This window comes from Ovis canadensis, chromosome 26 (genome assembly GCF_042477335.2).
Source record: "Ovis canadensis isolate MfBH-ARS-UI-01 breed Bighorn chromosome 26, ARS-UI_OviCan_v2, whole genome shotgun sequence".
Taxonomy (NCBI): Eukaryota; Metazoa; Chordata; class Mammalia; order Artiodactyla; family Bovidae; genus Ovis; species Ovis canadensis.
In genome coordinates, this window is record NC_091270.1 from 27,119,784 (window position 1) to 27,142,509 (window position 22,726).

The window sequence follows — 22,726 nt, forward strand, 5'->3', positions numbered from 1 at the left end:
CATCATGAACTCTGTACCTGCTATTTATTTTTATCATGGTCCTTTCCCTTGAAATGCCGTCGGCAGCTTTTCTCCTCTCTGCAGTTGAATGCCTGGTAATAATAACATCCCCCAAAATACAACCACAATGAGTAAATAGCAATAGTTCTTTTAACTTTCTCTCAAAGGAAAATTTGATGCCTAGCAAGACATTTTCTTCTTCCTCAGGCATTTAAAAATGACCTGAGTCTGCAGACACAATCTGGTATCATCTCTGCCTATAATAGAGATGTCAGTATTAGAAAGTGTGCTTTTCACCAGTTTGCATCTTGAATGGATCACTTGTTGGATGGTTTTATTCCTAGAAGGATGGAAGTTGAGGGCAAGCAAGACAGACTTGAAATATGCTCTCTGGTAGGATCTTTTTTTTTTTCTTGTTGTGGTTGCCAGCTTGAAAAGAAAAAGAAGGATTTCAGTCCGAAGCTGACTTTATAAAGGAGAGACTGCTTCAAAGCTAAGAAGTAACAACATTTTTATTCAAAGACTCTTGAAGCTTGTGGATATTTATGCTGAGTTTGCAGAGTTGCTTTTCTGCAGACACTTGAGGTTTTTATCAGGAAGAATCATAAAGCCTTGGCAAAGGAATGCATAGAGGAGAAATAACAGGTCTTATTAGGCCTTTTCAGCCAGCTGGTGTAAAATTCTTTCTTTCTTTTACAAAGGAGACATTCCTTTATAAAATTGCCACGGGCCTGGAAGTCGTCCATCTTTATTAGAAGGCTGATTGTTGACACCACTAGGTGGCAGTGGAGTCACGTATTTATGTTTTTTCATGATTTCTTCCCAACCAGGAGGGCTTTAGGCAGCAGTGTTGTTTCTAAACCCCTCCTGCATCCTGATAATCCTGTCTCCTTTATTCACAGGACAAGCATGTCTGTGCTGAATGACTTAATCTGTGTATCAAACTCTGAAATTTCCACTTACGTTTGCCTTTATTTTTCAAATAAAACATTTCACTATATTTTCAAGACGATAGTACAAGTTACCATATAGTTGTTTGTTTTTTTTAATGATCAGTAGGAGAATGTTCTTATGAGGATATGAAAAATGAAAAAAAAAAAGAGATGACAGTGTTTCAAAAATTCTTCCTAAACAAAAATAAAGCTTAAATTTGTCTGATTATTTTGAAGGATAAATGAGGATATATGATTCCAAATCTCAGAGTATTATCAAGGGCATCAGTGTTTGAATCACTTAATGTATTCATGTAAAATATTTCCTCCATTAGACTTTTTGGGAATAATTATGTTTTAGAGTGGTGCATTTTATACAGTTATACTTTTTGTATGGTTCTGAATAATTTATGTAGATTATTATAAATTCTTTCCTAGAAATATACTAATTTGTTAACAACTGATATATTCCCACATTCCTTTGCAGAGAAACTTGTAATACCCCATTTCATATATTTTTGGAAGACTTCCATGTTTCAGGCTTTTATCACCTTCTTTGACATACGAAGTACAATTATCTGCAATTCAGAGGGTTTAAAAAAAAAAACTCAATAGCATTATTTTCTGCTTCTCATTACTTTTCTTGTCATACTACAATAAAAGAAAATAAAAATCAAGCCCAGAGAGGTATACATCTGACTAAACTCATTTTGCATATGAAAATTCTAAGCTTTATTTATTCAGCTGCTTCTTCCATCTTGGTTTGATTCTTTCTGGAGAAGCTGATCTAAAGAAAACTTGAAAGAACCACTCTTAGTGGAGACCCGAAGAGGAGCTCACATGTATAGCTTCTTATAGAGGAAGGAGCCCACACCTACTTCCTGTCCTCAGTCTCACCCAGAAATTCTCCATATTGAGGGCCATGCCTCACACCACCCTGTCCTGTGAGGTCTGGGAAATGCTGACTCAGAGTAGAAGCCCCCACTGAAGGGGAGAAAGCGTAGGAAAATGCAGGGGTAAGAGCTGAATGTCATATTTTGTGAGGCCGATGAGAATATATTTAGGAGGACATATGGGTCAATGTTGGAGAAGGCAAAGGCACCCCACTCCAGTACTCTTGCCTGGAAAATCCCATGGACAGAGGAGCCTGATAGGCTGCAGTCCATGGGGTCACTAAGAGTCAGACACGACTGAGCAACTTCATTTTCACTTTTCACTTTCATGCATTAGAGAAGGAAATGGGAACCCACTCCAGTCTTCTTGCCTGGAGAATCCCAGGGATGTGGGAGCCTGGTGGGCTGCCGTCTATGGGGTTGCAGAGTTGGACACGACTGAAGCGACTTAGCAGCAGTAGCAGCACGGGTCAATAGTGCCAGACTACCATGGTTTCATAAAAATGCGATGAGTGTCTGCAAACAAAACAAAAACTGACCAACCATAGAAAACTTTTACTTACTGACCTTCAAAACATCATCTGCTAGGCTTTATAACTTCTCAGACTTCATTGTTTATCTTATAGGGGTTTTTCCCTGGTTGTTTTTTTTTTCCCAATAGGTGGGAATGATAATATAAGAGGACTGTGTTCAGTTGTCCCATCCAACACTTTGTGACCCCATGAGCTGTAGCCCGCCAGGCTCCTCTGTTTGTGGGGATCCTCCAGGCAAGGATACTGGAGTGGGTTGCCACCTCCTCCTCCAGGAATAGGAGGAGTGTAGCAAATTCCTATCAAGTGTGTAATTCTAGTAGGTCTCCACAGGGCATGTGGCTTCATCTGTGCTTCACCGTGCCCACTGGTGGCAAAAGAGATAAAAACCTCAGATGTGTTCTGAAATACCCGCTCTTCGGCTGATGTTCATCCTGACCTGTTTTCATCGTCTCGACCTGGTTACTTTTGAGATAGATTGTATCAGAACATCTTTTGAACTCCTGTGAGCAAGAACATTCATGATTAAACTCATGCATCAGGCTTTAAGCCATGCATGGAGGAGGCAGGCATTTCTTGGAAGGGTAAGTCTCTGATAGAGCATACAGTTCAACGTTTTATTAATACAACCGCTATTCCTGGGGAGGCAAGAGACTGGATATGGGACTACCAATCTTCACTCTTGGTGATATTCTTACTGGATTTGTAAGCGTATGACCAAGATAATAGACAAATCAGAATGCCTCATTTATCCATAGAGAACAAGTTAGGTCCCAGGGAATCTTGGAGTGCAACATAAAGGAATACATAAATTTCCTTCTGTCTCCATCTTTCATAATTTGAGCTATTTAAATTCAATGCCCAAACAGTTGACTTTCAAGATTTAAATTCCCCAATTGAATGACATGACCACCCTCTTGCTTGTCACATTTTGGCTTTTTCGAAAGACTTCCATTATTTATCTACATTGATTAGATGACCTTTGCCATCTATCTGCCAGCTTTTAAAAGATGTATGTCTTCCATAAGTATAATCTGACTACATTCTCCCCAGGTTAATTAGTATTACTGGTCTCCTGTCCTATATTTATGATGTACTTCCTTTACTTTTGTACCTGCTCTGACTCATTTCAAGACTGTATTATCCTTACGAGATACAAAGATTAACCTTTATTGCATAACCTTAAGAAAAAACAAACGGTTTTTATGGAACTAGAATTTAAAGCATTTCTTTCAACATCTGCTTGCTCTCATAATGTTGAAACTATTGTGCATATCAACTACTCCACATCAAAACATACATAGACCAATTTGTGAAGAGAATAATGCAATGCAGAGTCAAATGAAATGAGTTTTTTTTTTGTATTTTCTCTGGCTTGGAAATAAGGAAAGACTATAACATAGGTTTGAATAGCTTTGATTTTTCTCAGTGCAATACAGGGTTTCACAGCCCTAAAGTTATCTTTTGAACTATCTAAAATTTTCGAGACATTTTAAGGAAAAATAATACAGGTATATTCACTGTGATATATAATAAGTGCAGTTCGAATACTAAAAGAAAATATACTACAATCCCTTCATGTAGAAAATTGGGAAAACAGTAAGTCAGATCCGTAAGGCTGTTTGGGAAAAGTGTTGACCCATAAATTTTCAAACACTTCTCCAGACATTTCAATAGGATCAGTGACTTCCTGACATGTTCACGTACGGAGGATCTTCTACAATAATTGTGAAACTTGGGGTTGAAATCCATTTGACATCTATGTGTCTTGGTACTGCATCTTCAGTCTCAAGGATGTGGTACCACAATTTAGTCTCATGGGAATAGCATGTCACTTGAAACAAGGCTATAGTTTTATTTCATTATGTAATGATTACAAAAACTTTGTGAATAACCAAGATCAAAATATTTCTTTTGTTCTTTGTATGTGACACTATTAAACCATCCCTACAGGTACTGCAGCAATACTGCTCCCCACAGAACTTACAAATTCAACTCAAAATCAATTGCAGGCACAGTGAGTAAGATGCTGTATCACAGGTACAATGACTGACTCTTTAAAATGTAAAATGATATGTCCATTTTGCTAAGCTCTAACTTACCATATTAAAAACTTCTAAACAGTAGGTGAAGTTTCTGTTTTAAGACCTAAAAATTTGGTTCTAGAGTCTTAAAATAAAAAATAAAAACTCAAGGCTTTTCCTCTTGAAGAAAAAGGAAAAGCAGAGTCGGTGTTTTATATTTATTTACTAACCTAATTTGTGGCTACGTGTTTGGGCCATGAAGGTAAACATTTTGCAGGAGCTCAAAGGAGAATTAAATTTGTAGGAACTCTTGAGCAGAGTGGACAGACCTAAGTGGGAACAGGTGAGCAAGAAGACAGAGCATGCAACGTTCAAGTGGAGACATCACTGAACATAGCTCAGAGGAAGGAGCCCACACCGGACAGGCTTATTTACTTGCCAAGATGGCCATGGCCTCGAATGAGGAAGCAGACACTACCCAATAGTCTCCAGGCTGGGTTTCCCCAAACAGATGTAAGCCCTGGGTGGAAAACAGGAAGGCTTTACCTCTCTCCCAACTTGCCCATCTTCTTCAATGTCTATTTTCAGCAGGAGTTTGTTTGATCTCTTCACACTTTCCTTCTTGCTGGTCTTGAGTTTTTTCAAATTTATCATAATTTAACATTACTTATATTTGCTTGCAAATAACTGAACTGAACTAAACTTGCAAAGGACGATTTAACATTACTCATGCTTACTTGGAAAGGACAAGAAAGGGAGGGTTGGTCATGGATCTTAAAGACCACGTGTTTCTGATGTTCAGGCACGAGTTTGAAGTGGTGTCGAGGTAGAGAGGATGTGGCCCAACCTCAGTGAGACTAGGTGACTTGGGAAACATCCCAGGGATAGAAGCAAGCCTTCTTGCATCCTCTGCACAAACTGTTTGCAAAGTGGAGGGTGGCTTCTCCGTGTCAGACTGTGCCTGATTCCTCTTTCAGCCACCTGAATCAACTGCCCTGCTCACTCACTGGTGCTCAGATTGTGACAGTTCAGTTGGTGTGACCCGAGTAGAGATGGGGGCCAGTCACCAGGGTGGCAGAGCATGTGCTGTACCATGTTGGTGAACTGCACACAGGAGTGCCCGCCGCCCTCTCTAGGCGGTACTCATTTACTCCTCAGATGCCACCCATTATTCAAGCAGCGGCAACGCTGAGAAGTGGCTGGCTGCATGCGTGTGGAGTGGAGGAACAGAGGATGGACCTAGCGCTCCATCAGCTCCACAAGGCCCCCTCCCCACCCCCATTTACAAAAGCAAGCAAACAAAAGTTTAGGTAGAATCAGGTAAAAACTTAGAAGCAACACCCCCGTGACAGTATCTTAAAGACTACTTTAAAGTCTTTAATGTGGAAGCAAAAGCAACTTAATTTTTATGCAGCCATATTTGGAGAGACTTCTATTTCTAAACTTTTGCTGGCATTTTGGGATATGTCATTACATAATGAGCAGTGTTTACTCTCAGTGTTACATGGCAACTTTTTGAGGTCTTGGGGTTAGTTTTTCTAATCATATTTACTCCAAAGATTTTGGATCATTCTACATATTCTCCCAACTTCTCCATAAAATGGGTGAGGACAATAATGCACCAGAAGTGTGAAGCTAAAGCTTATTTACAGAAATAGATCAAGAACTAGAAAGCACAGTTTAAGTTTCCAGGAAAAGTGTGCTTACTGAAAGTCATGAGAGTAAATGTTTGCTCTTAAAATGAATCCTGACTCAAATAATGAATTGTTTTTGCCCTGATAAGAATCTTTAACATTTACGATTTTTAAATGTTGAGGGCATGGACTTGCTTTGTCTTGTGTTTCTGGATTGCACAGAGCTTTCTGCTAACTCTGAGTTTTTGAACAACTTTCTGGGAATCCATGAAATAGGAAACAGGCCAGGATAAGCAGTCTAAAGGGCCTTCCAGTGGTCAGAGAACATGAAAGTCACTTTAGAACTAAACCACTATTTTAACTTTGGTTCTGATGACTCTTCTATCCGTGTTTGGGAACTTGGTGGCCTGTGTCTCCAATCTCACCTTCTAGTAAAGCACACTGACCTAGACCTAAGAAGCCGTGATGCTTTTTTTCATGGGGCCACGGTGACACTTACCCTATAGCCTAAGAGGAAGAATATTGAGTCAGTCCCCCAAGTATCCTAAGGATTTCAGTAGTGTCCCAAAAATGTACCGCTTCTTTTATGTTCTAGTAATAATCACGTGGCTTGGAAGGTTGACCAGGCATTGTTGTACCATTTTAGTGCAATGAATATTTTCTCTTCAGTGACTACATGGCATAAGCCAAATAGATGAAAGACATAATATATTAACCCGTGTGTTTATTCAGTATTACTTAGTGATCAGAAAGCGCCCAATTCTCTCTCAAAGAACCTGGTCAGGTAATAGAATTTTTGCTTTCAAATCTGGTTTTAAATCTTAGAAAGCCAGTTCAATGAAGTTTCTATTACATGCATCATCCTTGTCAAGTGCTAACTTAAATATGTTTCTGCAAGAAATATTATTTCCTCACCCCTGCCCAAGGCTTCCACTGATAACACATCGTCAGCCTAGGATGGAGATTTCAAGGGTGACAAAATGTCATTTACATAATAAATGTTACCCTCTTTTCAGTTTCAGGAATGTCTTATCAATAATTTAGAAAGAATTAATAATATATTTATAATACATGCTAGAAGTAGGATAAAATTATTTATAAATGCTTAATAAATGTTTGATAATGCTTTTGCCATCCATGTTATAAATGATAAATAGGTGACTATAGATACCTTGTTAAAAATTAATGCCCACTGGTTATGGTTATTCTATAATGGCTTGAAAATGTTATTAAAAAAGTGAATTAACCTGATGCTTTCTATAACCAATTGTGGCAAAATATAAACTTTAAGGTAGTTTGTACAAATTCTTGGGTTATTACAGCTAATCATATTTACTCAGTACTGGTGATTTTCTATGCATAATACCAAGGCCACAAAGATCCAGTTTCTCTTAATCCTAAATTCTAAATCAGTAGTTGTCAAACTTTGATTTATTACATCCTGAGATATTACAGATTTAAGGAAATTACATTTAAATCCTTTACACTCAAATGTGAACTTCAAATTGTACTTTTTAAAATTAATTTTTACTGGAGTATAGTTGATTTACCATGTTATATTACTTTCTGCTGTACAGCAAAGTGAATCAGATATATGTGTATATATATTCTCTCTGTTTTAGATCCTATTCCCATATAGGCCATTACAGAGTCGGAGAATTCACTGTGCTATACAGCAAGTCCTTATTCTGTGCAGCTCAGTTCAGTCGCTCAGTCGTGTCCAACTCTCTGCAACCTCATGAATCGCAGCACGCCAGGCCTCCCTGTCCATCACCAACTCCCAGAGTCTACCCAAACTCATGTCCATCAAGATGGCGATGCCATCCAGCCATCTCATCCTTTGTCATCCCCTTCTCCTCCTGCCCTCAATCTTTCCCGGCATCAGGGTCTTTTCCAATGAGTCAACTCTTCTCATGAGGTGGCCAAAGTATTGGAGTTTCAGCTTTAGCATCGTCCTTCCAAAGAAATCCCAGGGCTGATCTCTTTTAGAATGGACTGACTGGATCTCCTTGCAGTCCAAGGGACTCACAAGAGTCTTCTCCAAAACCACAGTTCAAAAGCATCAATTCTTTGGCACTCAGCTTTCTTCACAGTCCAACTCTCACATCCATACATGACCACTGGAAAAACCATAGCCTTGACTAGACGGACCTTTGTTGGCAAAGTGGTGTCTCTGCTTTTGAATATGCTATCTAGGTTGGTCATAACTTTCCTTCCAAGGAGTAAGCATCTTTTAATTTCATGGCTGTGGTCACCATCTGCAGTGATTTTCTTATTAGTTACCTAATTTATATATAGAAATAGATGGGGAAACAGTGGAAACAGTGTCAGACTTTATTTTGGGGGGCTCCAGAATCACTGCAGATGGTGACTGCAGCCATGAAATTAAGATGCTTACTCCTTGGAAGAAAAGTTATGACCAACCTAGATAGCATATTCAAAAGCAGAGACATTACTTTACGGACTAAGGTCTGTCCAGTGAAGGATATGGCTTTTCCTGTGGTCGTGTATGGATGTGAGAGTTGGACTGTGAAGAAGGCTGAGTGCCGAAGAATTGATGCTTTTGAACTGTGGTGTTGGAGAAGACTCTTGAGAGTCCCTTGGACTGCAAGGAGATCCAACCAGTCCATTCTGAAGGAGATCAACCCTAGGATTTCTTTGGAAGGAATGATGCTAAAGCTGAAACTCCAGTACTTTGGCCACCTCATGCGAAGAGTTGACTCATTGGAAAAGACTGTGATGCTGGGAGGGATTGGGGGCAGGAGGAGAAGGGGACGACAGAGGATGAGATGGCTGGATGGCATCACGGACTCGATGGACATGAGTCTGAGTGAACTCCGGCAGATGGTGATGGACAGGGAGGCCTGGCATGCTGCGATTCATGGGGTCGCAAAGAGTCGGACATGACTGAGCGACTGAACTGAACTGAACTGTAGTGTGTGTATGCCAGTGTCAATCTCCCAATTTGTCCCTCCCCCAGTTATCCCCTTGGTAACTGTTAGTTTGTTTTCTACATCTCTGACTCTACTTCTCTTTTGTAAATAGGTTCATTTGTGCCATTTTTTTTAAATTCCACATATAAGCAATATCATATGATATTTGTCTTTTTCTGTCTGACTTGCTTCACTCAGTATGACAGTCTCTAGGCCCATCCATGTTGCTGAAAATGACATTATTTTGTTCATTTTTGTGACCGAGTGGTATTCCATTGTATATTTCTACCACATCTTCTTTATCCATTCATCTCTTTATGGACATTTAGATTGCTTCCCTGTCTTAGCTATTGTTAACAGTGCTGTTATGAACATTGAGGGTCATGTGTCTTTTTGAATTACGATTTTCTCTGGATAAATGCCCAGGAGTGGGATTATTGGGCATATATCCAGCATAGTATGAACAGTAGCAGAGGACCTTGGACAAGTAAAAGGACAAGAAAGAGCCTCTGTAATGGCATAGAATGAAAGAAATATTTAAAAAACAAATCAATTGCACTTTGTGTGAGAAGAAATTTAAGGTTGTAGCATAGGACTGCAGTTTCCTAAGGAGGTTTTTATTTATTTATTTTTACTTTTATTTGCATTTATTTTTTGCGGCATTTATTCCCGGGCCATAAGTTTTTGTTTCTTCTGGGATATCTTTTTCTTCTGGGCCACCTCCTTTTCTGGTTTAGGAACAATCTGTTCTTTTTCCATAAGGATCATCTCAATGTGGCAGGGAGAGCTCATGGAGGGGTTGACCCGACCGTGAGCTCTGTTAAGTGCTGCACCACCTCTTGGGGGCTTTGTTCACCTGGATGTGCTCAATGACCAGAGAATCTACGTCTAAGCCCTTGAGTCCAGCATTACTCTCTGCATTTTTGAGCATGCGTAGTATAAATTCGGCACTCTTCTTGGGCCACCGACCCTGGGTCCTGTGTTTGGCCTGTGTACACCTACCAACTCCACCCTTGTAATGACCAAATGGCACACGTTGCTTCTTTAAAGTGCCATCCTTCAGATACTTGGTGGCTTTCTGAATATGCATACCCTTTATGGCCTGGGCAGTTTCACGAGTATTCTTAAAGTGAACACGAAGATTTGAACCTCTTGATTTGCATGATTTTGTGGGGTTTTCAAGTTGAGTGACTGGTGCACCATTTTTAGGGGTCACATCAGGCTGCTTACCGGAAAAGCCCTAAGGTTTTTAATTTGGAATTGTCACCCAGTCTGCTGGACTCTCACAAAGAAAAGCATGGAGTGATGAGTAAGTGACGAGGGCTCTTAAAGGTTAGAAGCATTAACTCTGGGTAACCACTGGGATTTCAGGTATGGAATAATCCATTTCTCGCACATCCCAGAAAAAGGAGGGGCTGAGTTTCTCCTATACTCTACAAAAAGTATGTACCCACCCCGTACGTCACCCATATCATTTATACATATGTTTGTATATAATGGGCTTCCCTGATGGCTCCCACAGTAAAGCGTCTGCCTGCAATGCGAGAGACCTGGGTTTGATCCCTGGATCAGCAAGATCCCCTGGAGAAGGAAATGGCAACCCACTCCAGCACTCTTGCCTGGAGAATCCCATGGATGGAGGAGCCTGATAGGCTACAGTCCATGGGGTCGCAAAGAGTCGGACACAACTGAGTGACTTCACTTCACTTCACTTGTATATAACATTTTTTGAAACTTATTTCGTATTTGTGAAACCACCCAATAGCCTGCTCCCCAGAGAAGAAGGGTGCTGTGAGGAGCTTCCAGGAAAACACCTCTGTGAATTCCGCATATGCCTACTAGTCCACTGATCTCATGAAATGTGAGAGGCTGGGGCTGCTGGCCTAACACAGGGGGTGTAATGAGGAAAAGCAGTTGCCTCCACCATCTGACCAACAGTACAGGAATTCACGGGGACAAAGTGTGAAACTCTCAAACGGAATGTTGTGGGGTTATTTTTGGTTATTCTGAAAGAAGCTTTTCTCTAGACATATTTTGCCAAAGGACTTTAACATGAAACCGTGGGTGGAGCAGGATTAGCCCCATGGGCGCAGAGTGGGGAGTTTTCCTGCCAAAGCCAGCATCGCATCTCCACAGGCACGCATGCGCCTGTCACCCTGCTGCGTCGGGACAGGGGGGCCACCGCTGATGCTGAGTGCACACCGCACCCATGGGGACACAGCTGCATTAGGTGCTGAGGGAAAACAGTTCAGTAAGGTTTTCCTGTCCACGACTTCATACACGAGGACAGACACACTCAGACTTGGCCCTAGCACACTTATCTTTATTACATTAATAAAAACAGTTCCAAAGTTTAAGAGTTCTACAGAACTCATTCTGCAGAAGATGGCAACAATATAAAATACACGGTGTTCCTGGAGTGAATTTAAAGGACTGCAGCCAGGTAAGGAGGAATAGGCATCTCTGAGGATGAGAGGCAGCTTTAAGATACTTATGATGAAAGTCAAGGCGTGGCTTGGTAAAGTAAGCACAGTGTTCAGGAAGGGGTGTATCACTTGCAGTGTGTATTATCCCAGGATGTGCGAGAGAGTGAATCGTTTGTGAGAATGAAAGTATGTTTGTTTTATTGGAACAAAAACTGAGATTGAGGATTAAGGGATTTAAGAAATTCAAAACTTGAGTAAAAACTCAGGGATGACCTCACTCTGCTCTGAATTTACCTGTTACGAATCATCCAAGTGATTTATTTCATAGCTAGCAAGCACTGCCCTTCCTTATTATTCAGTTCCGTTCAGTTCAGTTCAGTCTCTCAGTCATGTCTGACTCTTTGCGACCCCATGGACTGCAGCACGCCAGGCTTCCCTGTCCATCACCAACTCCCAGAGCCCACCCAAACCCATGTCCATTGAGTTGGTGATGCCATCCTACCATCTCATCCTCTGGCGTCCCCTTCTCCTCCTGCCCTCAATCTTTCCCAGCATCAGGGTCTTTTCAAAGGAGTCAGTTCTTCGCATCAGGTGGCCAAAGTATTGGAGTTTCAGCTTCAGCATCAGTCCTCATTATTCCTATAGGGCTTTTTTGTCTCCTTAATTAAATCATCAGCTTTTGGGGAGTAAAAAATACCTGCTATCTCATCAACAAGCCCTGAGCTGGGTACCTAACTGGCATCCAAAAATCATTCATGGGTTTCAGGGTTAGTCACAGGGTCACGCACAGTTGGTCACTTTTTTCTGCTTTAGTTCACTCTGCTGGATCCAGTTGCAGTAATTCACTCAGTCAGGTCAGTCTAGGATTGTGGCAGACCATAAAATGGAAATTAAGGGACCGACTTGAGAAATATGGAGAAAATCATCAGTAGAATTTAGTGACACACCGGATAGAGTATGACAGAAACTCAGGTGCCATTTTGGAAAATGCCAACAGCATCGTTGAGGGCAAAATCACCTGAGCAGGTTCCTTTATGCAATCAGGCAGTGCCATAAAAGATCTCGTTATCACAGGAGCCTTTTCTCCCCCTCTCCTTCCTGGCGTGCAAATACTGTCAAGCTACATTAGCACCGAAAGGAGTTAGATTGCAGTGACCTTTACTAATCCACCGCATTTATGTTTGTACTTTTCTCGCAATAAATGTAACATTACAATTATTAATGTCAGCATTTTCTTTGGAAACAGTGGTGAACTCATTAAGCACACTGCCAGGTGTTGCCCACCCCAGGTGTGAACCTAGTGGTTAGTGAGATGTAAATAACTCTTTATGGAAAATTTGCAGTCTACGGAATTAGTAACCGCACACAAAGCCAAACTAGTTTCCAGTGATTGGCTTCCTTACACCACTAGCTGCTTTAGTGCAGGTTGAATGAAAGAGTAACAGATGCCCCTCCTTTTAGGATATAAATCAGATTAGCATCTACCTCCTTGCCCTCTGTTTTACAGAGATAGCTGTCAGCCTTTGCACAAAAATGGGGAGAGATCCACAGTGAAGCGTATGTCCGGATGCTTAGTATAATTTCACCCCGTTTCTCTGGGATGCGAGCCCTGTGAGCAGTGATGACGTTTGTCCAACCACTAAGATACTCGTTATTGCCTCAGCATCTCCCGTATCACTTGCTATTTAAAGGAATGGCATCTGGTGGTGGGGGAGAGGCGAACCATACTCTCGGATCCTTACGCGACAGCTGCTGGGCGGCTAGCAGCTGTTTCGAGGTTCCTTTCCTGGTTCAGATGCTGTTTTCCATTTCTCTTTCTGTAATCTCTGAAACAAATGTCAACATGATTAGGAGAGGGAAAAAAAAGAAGCATGTTGAGATCTCAGAGTCCAGATGAGCCAGTCTGTTAGGCTACTGTGACAGCTGTTTGTTACTACCTGATGTCATCTTTAAAGAGGCCAGATCTTTGAACAGGTTGTGAATTCCCACGCGTGACATAATAGCGCTAACGACGGAACCCTGCCCCCTGCCGCCAGCGACGGGTGGCTGCCGTACTAAGTATGTGGGTCTGCAAACTAGATTCGATTAATATAATTTACACTGGATAACTTGTAAAGCAGTCATGTTTCACTATTTCTGTAGCCTGAGTTTTTTTTGCAACACGGAGACTGCTTATTTTTACTTACTTGATGCTGCTGTGGGTACAGGTAGGAAGTAATTATTTTGATGAGATGTTATGTTGTGCAAGTGGGCCACCCAGCTATAAGGTCTTCGGCAAGTGACTTGACCTCCCAGGGAACGCAGGGGTAATAATTTCAGCCTCATAATGCTGCGGTGAGTAATGCATGAGGTACCGTGTAATTATCTATCAATTAATACTGAATATAGCCTGTGTTCATAAATGCTGGTGTCCCACTGTTTTAGTGAAGCAGTAATCTATGCAGTGAAGTGCCTGTTTGGGTTCTTCAGTAAACACGCATTGACTGAGGATGAATTACATGTTGTTGCACTTTCTTGGTTGACCAGTCATCTCCAGTGCCTTCCGTGCCCAGTGCTCTCACCACCAGCAGCACTGTTCCTGGGAAGAGTTCACTGTCAGGGGGAGCCCTTCTGCAGAGCCACACCACTGCCCTGCTGCCACCGCCTCCGCACTTCACCCACAACATCTAGGTAGATTGGTTGAGAGTCCTTTTTTTATACCATTTAGTTTCCTCCTCTGTGTAATATGATTATAATAATTATCACAAAAGCCCTTTGACTTAGCATTGCACTCTCAATATAGTGTGAGTATAAGAAGAGATGAAGGGGCAGTTTGATTAGAATCAACCCCTTGATGGCAAGGACTGTTGTCTTTGCAGCTTGTTAGCCATACCCAGGAAGGCCGGTGCATCTAGCAGGCTTTCAACATAGTCATTGAATGGTGAGATGAAAGAGCCAGAAATTTTTAAGCATAATAGGTAGGATAAGTTTAACTAGGAGCTCTCATTTATAATATTCTGTCCTGTATGCACAATGTATACAGGGCAGATGTTAAATGATTTTGTCATCAATTCAGAAGAAATTAGAGATAGCAGGTTCAGGTTCATCTTGGTATAATTCATTGCAGTTTTCTTAATCAGGTCCTAGAAAGAAGGATACTTTTATTATTATTTGTTTAATTCACAAAATAGCTCTGTATTTGCTATGAGCCATGGTTAGGTCATCTATTCCTCACAGTAACCCCATGAGGGAGTTACTGTAAGTATCCCCACTGTAAACCAGTAGAAATACATGCATAGAAAGCGTAAGCACCTTGACCTCATTCATACATTTGGTTGGCCATGGCGGTCAAGCTCTCCGTTATTGCAACATCCTTCTGAGACCACACACTGCCTGTCTACTTAGTGGATCATTTTATATGGTGGACATGTGAGGGAGAGGAAAAGTAGAGTGAGGAATGAAAATAATAATTTCTAAAGCCATTGTCAAAGGAGGCAGGGAGATGGTGCAGCTGAGAGAAACCAAGAATTGGGGACTTCTTGTAGTGAGTGAACTCTGGGCACAAAATAAGTGTGCTATAATCTAGCCCCTGTCTGCTCTTGCACTCCTGTCATGTAACCTCCTCCATAAACGCAGTGATTTATTCAGAGCTGGCAGTGTCTTCTATTATTAATCTTCTTCTTCCATCTCTGCCCCATCTGCATGCTCACATGCTTTACCCAAAACTGAGCTCAAACTTCACCTTCTCTGGGAAGGAATCCCCTATTTGGGTAACTTTTTTCCCATGTTTCTCTTGCATGTTCTTGAACACTTGATTATAACAAGTGTACTGTGTTGCCTAAAGAGCCTTTGTTTCTGAAAGTGTCATATTGATGAAAAAAATAATTAGCCTTGAAAAAAGAAAAGGCTCTATGTCCTCTGTGGGGGGTGAAGGTATTCTTCCTCCTGACTTAGATTTTGAGACTTTCTAAAATAATTAAGGTTGGGAATACCTTATAGTTAATTCAGTCTTTCTCCATTCTGTGTTCTATCTAGTTACATTCAAAAGGAAATCAAGATTCTGAGGGGGAAAAATGTATCAAATATATAGAATGAATAAGGGACAGGGTTAGCTCCCCATTGGAAACACTTTAATGAACTATTCTTATCAATAAAAAGCTGACACTTGCCACTTGAAATGTGTCAAGCAGAAGCTGTGCACTTTGCCTGGAAAATTATATTCAAAAACAATAGTAATAGTTGCTAAAACTTCCTGAACAGGTAACTTGTCCAAAATCATGTATCTGCTAAAGTATATATTAAACCCAGCCTAACCCTGTAACTCAAGCTCTTTATCATCTTCACACTGGACCTCTCACTTCTGTGTCTGCTTTTCAATGGGGAAAAAAGGGGGAAATACTTAGTATGAAATTCTAATCAGCATCACAATCCAAAGAAGGACATGATGAAGGTCATAAGTTGGCCTTTTCTCGGGGTAAAGGGGGGCAGAGTGTAACTTGCTTTTGGAAGGGGAACTTACAAAGGAGAGGGCAGGAGTAAAGGTCTTTACCAAGGGAGGGGCTGTGTGAACAGAAAGGGGCAGAAAGGCAGGCCCTGCAACCTGCTGTGCAAAGCTCTGCCAATACTGCTCGAGTCCAGCTCTGTTTTCCTTTACGCACATAGAAAAGACCAAATGAGTGGTTTGTGGGAGGTCTATGCATCCTTATTTTTAGCATTTTATATCCAGGCTATTAAGAGGGAAGCTGAAGTCTTGCATTGTTCACCACACATATTCAGGTTGTATTATCTGTGCTTTAAACATCACACAAAAGCACTTGTGTAACTAACAGCTGCCTTTCCCCAGTCAAATAAGGGTCACAAGAGGTGGCATGCCTAGAAGAGTTATGCAGTATCTCAGGCCTTTGCTCTTCTAATCCCTGTGTGGAAAAGCCATTAATGCATTTCTTCAGAAGTGTTTTCTGTTGTTCTCAGATGAAAGGTAGCATCTCACTGTAGGCATATTGTACTCAGTAATCGCGAAAGTAGGCGATGGAGGTAAGAAGTCAGTTTGGATGGCAGGTCAGCTTACCCCAGCAAGAGTGCCAGTTAACCTGTAAGATGGAAATGTATGCATTTCATCAAGAGAGTGTAGCGGTTTCTTTTCACAGCGGTTTCTTTTCACGTGAATATATAGTAAAATAGAGGAACTTCTGTTTTAAAGAACAGTTAACCGATGTTCCCTACTTCCAGTACCATTCAAGGCAGAGACATATCCTGAATACATTCTCCACAGTGACATTTGCATGTTTGAGGTTTATTTCCTTCACCACCATCTTGTGTCTAAGTGACAGTGGCGGATTTACAGGAAGCAGTTAGCTCAATTGCCCTTTTTCCTTAAACTCTGAGAAATGTCCTTACAAATCTTTCCCTTTGCTACCAAGTAGAAAGGAATGGGACAGTGAGAAAAAGAGCTCTGCTAGTTCCAGCAGCAGGCTCAACCAGTGCCCACTGGTAATAGATTTTTTATAAACATCTTCATGATGCCACCTATTGCTCACCCTGTGCTTCAGTATTTGAGAAATGGGCAATTATTAGCCGAGCAGACCGAGTTCCAGGACTCTGAATGCACAGGGACTGTGATTTTCCAGCCATTCAAGCCCATATTGTATTGTCCTCAGGAGAAGGGGGCGACAGAGAATTAGATGGTTAGATGGAATCATCGACTCAGTGGACATGAGTTTGAGCAAACTCTGGGAGATGGTGAGGAACAGGGAAGCCTGGAGTGTTGCAGTCCATGGGGTCACAGAGTCAGACACGACTGAGCAACTGAACAACAGTACCCTAAGTTTACCACTGCTTGGATTCGGTATTTACACTTGACTTTTCATGACAAATGAACATGAGACTTTCAATGGTTCCCATTATGCCCACTTTGTCTTTGAGTCTATTCTCCACTTGCCTCTCACAGGGTCACCCACGTGACATCAGATTGTGGTATTTGGGGGTAAAAGGTGAAGGGGGGAAGACTGGATAGAAAGTGATTTGGGTTCAGTGGGAAAGTAGTATTTTTAGAGATGGGAGGCATATGTATACTCTAACTATAGACTGTGAAAACTGAGAAGAAATTATTTAAAGAGGAGATGCATTTTGTTTATTATTAAAGAAAAGTTTTGTTGTATTTTTATTTATAATACTTGTTTTCTTGATGAAGCTAGACTAATTATATAACTTAGTTTTTAATAATAAAGGTCAGTATATATCAAAAAGAGCCACTTGATTAGATGTCTTTTATTTATAAGATAATCCTATTAAAATGTCAATTTATATAATCTTTTAATATTTATGCAGAATAATAATTACCATCTATATAATTAATATTGCAAATGATCTTATTTGAAATAAAATAGAACATTAAAAAGAAACAAGTACATAACATTTCATATCTTAGCAAGCTATTATTTTAGCATTTTTAAAACAAATTGTATTAAGCCTTCCAAGAGTGTTCCCCTATCTAAGCAAGATAATCTATAAAAGTAAGATGTTTGCTCAGAATGCTGTCTTTGTTCCTTCAGTCCCTAGGATATTCTTTAGGGCATAATTGGTGCAATGGGTATTTTTTCATTAATAGTATATGATGTATTCTAAAGCATAGAGATGGAATTCGTATTTAAACATGCAGAAAGATAGACTATTATGTGTGTTGCTTTCCAATTTGTTCTTTTCCAGCACTGCTGCTGCTGCTAAGTCGCTTCAGTCATGTCCAACTCTGTGCGACCTCATAGACGGCAGCCCACCAGGCTCCGCCGACCCTGGGATTCTCCAGGCAAGAACACTGGAGTGGGTTGCCATTTCCTTCTCCAATGCATGGAAGTGAAAAGTGAAAGAGAAGTCGCTTAGTCATGTCCGACTCCTAGCGACCCTGTGGACTGCAGCCTACCAGGCTCTTCCGTCCATGGGATTTGCCAGGCAAGAGTACTGGAGTGGGGTGCCATTGCCTTCTTCTCTTTTCCAGCACAGCAGGGCACTAATAATAGGGCAGGAAAAAGCTACAGTGACTTCTCACGGTAGTTTCCAACTCTTGTTTTCTACTTACTATAATCCGAGGTGGCAGCACAATTCAAATACAAAGGAATAATTCTGAAACAAAAATGATGTGTCTGTTCCAAACACTTACATGTTTGAAATTGGAGACTTTTATGAACTATTCTTTCTTTTGGCAAACGTTTACTACACTTGGGCTAATTTTCCTGCAGTAGGTCTTCAGTATGATCACAGACTATGAAGGGCCACGGGAGAATTCTTAGTGGTCCTCAAGGTAATTGTGCGTGAAAGTCACGGCAAAAGAGTGGACCAGCCCGGGTCCCCACTGGTGTTTCTTCCAATTATTATTTTGAGATGAGTCCATTGTATGACCTTAGCCATAACAGGAAACTTCCCTAGTTGCATTCATTCATTTATCACAGCCAGCGACTGCTCTGAGGACATAGTGGCCTCACAGATCTTATATTCTGGTGAGGAACTGTCAAATAAATAAGCTTATGAATATTTAAATAAGATCATTACAAGTTGCCGCTGCTGCCCTGAAGGAAATAAACTCACTGCTCTGAGAGAGGGAAAAAAAAAGAAGATAGATCTAATTTAGATGGTATGTTTAAGGAAAGTGTCAACCAGAAACATGTAGGCGTAGGGATGGTGAGAACAAAACTGTTACATGTGATAATTCTGGATCAGCTTATCTCTCGAGTTTGTTGTAAAATTGGTGGGAGGTCATTATTGTGGAAGAACATTAAAAAAATTGGAAATGAAATATAAATCTACAATTTTGTAAATTTTATAAAGTGTTAGAAAGATGCCTTTCCTTCCCTGATATTCAGAGGGCCATTTGTCTATGACCAACCTTATTTCTCTGGAGAAGGAAATGGCAACTCACTCCAATATTCTCGCCTGGAAAATCCCATGGACAGAGGAGCCTAGTGGGCCTCAGTCCATGGAGTCACAAAAGAGTTGAACATGACTTATCGACTAAATAACAACAATAAACCTTAGTCCACTGCTAGGATAAGAAAGGAAATTAGACAGAATTTAAGAAGTGACTGCAAATCTAAGAATTTTGTCTAATAAATCAACCTGGCATGATACAATACCACCTTGAAGCCCAGTTCTATTATTCTAGCTGATAGAGTCATTTGGTTGAATGTTGCTTCTTAATATACTAAAATCTATTATAGTATAAACATAAAATTTTTATATTCCTGGATTTTATCATAGAGTTATTTAAAGTTTTTAAAGATTTAATAAACACAGATATAGAAAGCCAAGCAGAAGCACAAAAACATTTTTCTCTAACAGCAGGACCTATTTAATTTAATCTTAGAATACATGATTTATCTTTAAAGAGAGATACTGTTAGGGGAAAAAAAAAGAAAAACATTGTTCATGGCCATATGTTATTGTAAAACAGCATATTTGAATATTTTAAAGACACTAAATTTGGTCCAAATTGAAGTAGGCTTTTTTCTTTTGTTGACAGTATGAAGCATATGCTAGGAATATGAGCCATAATTAAGCAGTAAGACACAACAGGGTGTATGTGTTGTGCTGGGAACGGTCCATGTACTGGGTGTGTAAAGTATGTGACCAAAAAGAGAGACGCCCACAGCCACCACAGTGGTGGCTGTCATCCAGCCCAACATACGAGCATATGCCTTTCAGCATGCTTTTGCTGTGTGAACATGCTCTTATTATGAATCATGTTACTTTATCCTATAAGAACATTTTCAATCATTATACTTTGGGCGAAAACCAGAAAAATGCAAATCCCATAATGAGACCTCTTCTTTTCCTTGATGTGGAAAGGGTTTGCTTGACAGCATTTCCTATGTGTTTTGGGTTTGCTTCAGTTGGGAATATGGCTTTCGTACTAGTTGGCAAAGTAGACAACAGGAGAGACAAAGGTGGTCTAAACCACCTTTGGGGAAGGTGCTAAGGGAAGTGCTAAGAGCTAAATCTTGAGCACTCGCATGCCGTTGAAAACTGAAGTCATTTGTTTTGCCTTTCCAATTTCAGGAAATAGGTTTGACCCTCTGAAGTTCTTAAATGAGAGAAGCATAAATCTTATTCCAAGGATCCTTTGAGCTTTAAAAAACAAAAAAACTTTTTTTTTTTTTTAAAGTAACAGAACAGAGAAAATTTCAAATTCACCAAGTTCTGGTTACATTTAGGATTGTATTTTGAGAAACTGACAAAATGTATGTCGCCTTTTACTCTAATTAACAATGTGGTGTTGCTTTTAAGAGTTGGAAAGGGTCTTAGGCAAATCATTTGTCTTTCAACCATCTTTAAAAATGCACTGTGAGAAGTGAGGCTTTGAAAAGAAGAGGGAAGACTTTTTGAGATGAGAAGCTAAGGAACGCCCTGAAGACATAAGGCAACCCTATTCCTCTTGCGGACCAGATGTGTCTAATACACAAGCTCCAACCACGAATGAAGTCACATAGAACAGAGTATATACTCTTTGTAATAAAATTAGATCTAGACTGGGTAGCTATTTTTTAATGACATATTAGTGTTTAATTGGGAATAACCAACATTAAATGAGACACTATTTGTAACCATGTACAGTAATTAAAATGCCAATACCCATTGAAATTGGATGAATAATAACTCTGACATGACTTGGTCTGAGAAAATTAAAAGAGTTAAAGCTTGAGGTAGAACTTGTTGAATTTGGGGCATCCCTCCTAAAAAGAGAAAGAGAAAAACAGGAAAAGATCCCACTGTGACTGGAAGTTGTATTTCAGTATATTGAATTTTCTAGACTATTTTAACAATGTTTATAATAAAGCCCTTAAAATATTTTCATAGTTAAAATCTTAGGTTTTTGAATTCAAAGTATATCTTATCTGCAACATATGAAATTTACACAGCTAGAAGTAAAGAATACTTCTTTTCTCAAAAAGCTCAAAATTTAGGGAGACAGATAAGACAATTCAAAGGGGGTTGTGATTTAACAAGGAAATAGGTCAACTGCCTTAAGAAACAGATGGGGATTCAAAGGAGGGAACTATTTGTTTCGGAGATGTGAGGCGTGGTCTTCTGGAGGGAGTTTGAGTAGCGATTCAGGTGTGGATGGGCCATGAATAAGTAGAGGAGAGGTAACTAGGGCCGCATGACTGGATAACTTTAGGTGGAGTGGTTTGCCATGCCCTCTTCCAAAGGGTATCTTTCCAACCCAGGGATCAAACCCGAGTCTCCTGTGTCTCCTGTATTGCAGATGGATTTTTGACCCACTAAGCCACCAGGGAAGTCCGAAGTGACTACACAGTAAATAGTAAGGAGGCTCAGTTTGCCCTAGAAATCAGTGGCTTGGAGTGTTGAATGTTACAGAAGAAAGGCTTTTGTGATCTTTGCTTCTGATCACCTTCTTTTCAGAGGAAAACTCCAGTGACCCCAGAGTTATGGGTGGCTGAAACATACACAGTTAGAATAAGCCCAGAGCTTAATGCCAATGTGCTGACTTCATTGTCCGCTGATATTTTTGTATGGTGAACTAATTTGAAAGGCATAACAAAGAAGTATTTTATCTTAGCAGCAGTAGAAACCTGTGAAGGATTGTGCATGAGGTGGGTTGAGACAAGCCTTCAAGTAAGATCCCTCAAATGTTGGGTATAGGAAGGATTGAACCCTTGAGTCAGATTGTGTCAATCAGTTCAAAAAACAATTAAATGTATCCATGAAGATCGATGTATAATGGATTACTAAGGAGACACTGAGTATTTGGGGGGTGCATTTTTTGTGTATTATGGAAGATAGTTTCTATGTCTGAAGAATCAAGGAAACAGTCCACCAGAGAATCTTAATTTCCTCAGACTTGGAGAAAACCTCCCCACATTTATGTACTTCTGTATTCTTTCACAAATGTTATGGTCTTGAGAAAAATAATATATGCCTCAAAAGAGATAAATGATCAGACAGAAATGGGGAAATAGAAATATAGGTAGATCGTTTATTCTTAGATATCTTATTACTTTCTTTTTCATTCACTAAAAAATGAAAATTTGTTGTAAGTAGAGGGAATAAAATAGTTAACAATCATGAAGTATTAGTCACTCAGTCATGTCCAACTGTTTGTGACCCCGTGGACTGTAGCTCGCCAGACTCCTCCATCCATGGAATTCTCCAGACAAGAATACCAGAGTGGGTAGCCATTCCCTTCTCCAGGAGATCTTCTTGACCCAGGGATTCAACCTGGGTCTCCTGCATTCCAGATGGATTATTTACCATCTGAGCCACTTCATGACTACCTGTCAAACCAAAAGAAAGTCCAGACTATAAGATTTTGAACTTAAAATTAGTATGCTACAACTGACTTAGGAGGAAAGCAAAAACTCATGGAC

At 40.3% G+C, this 22,726-nt stretch overlaps 1 pseudogene; it reads right to left on the minus strand.

Annotated features, from left to right (window-relative positions):
- Positions 1-9,572: 9,572 nt before the first annotated feature.
- On the minus strand, positions 9,573-14,038 carry LOC138430810 (large ribosomal subunit protein uL22-like; annotated as a pseudogene).
- Between the last annotated feature and the right edge of the window lie 8,688 nt (positions 14,039-22,726).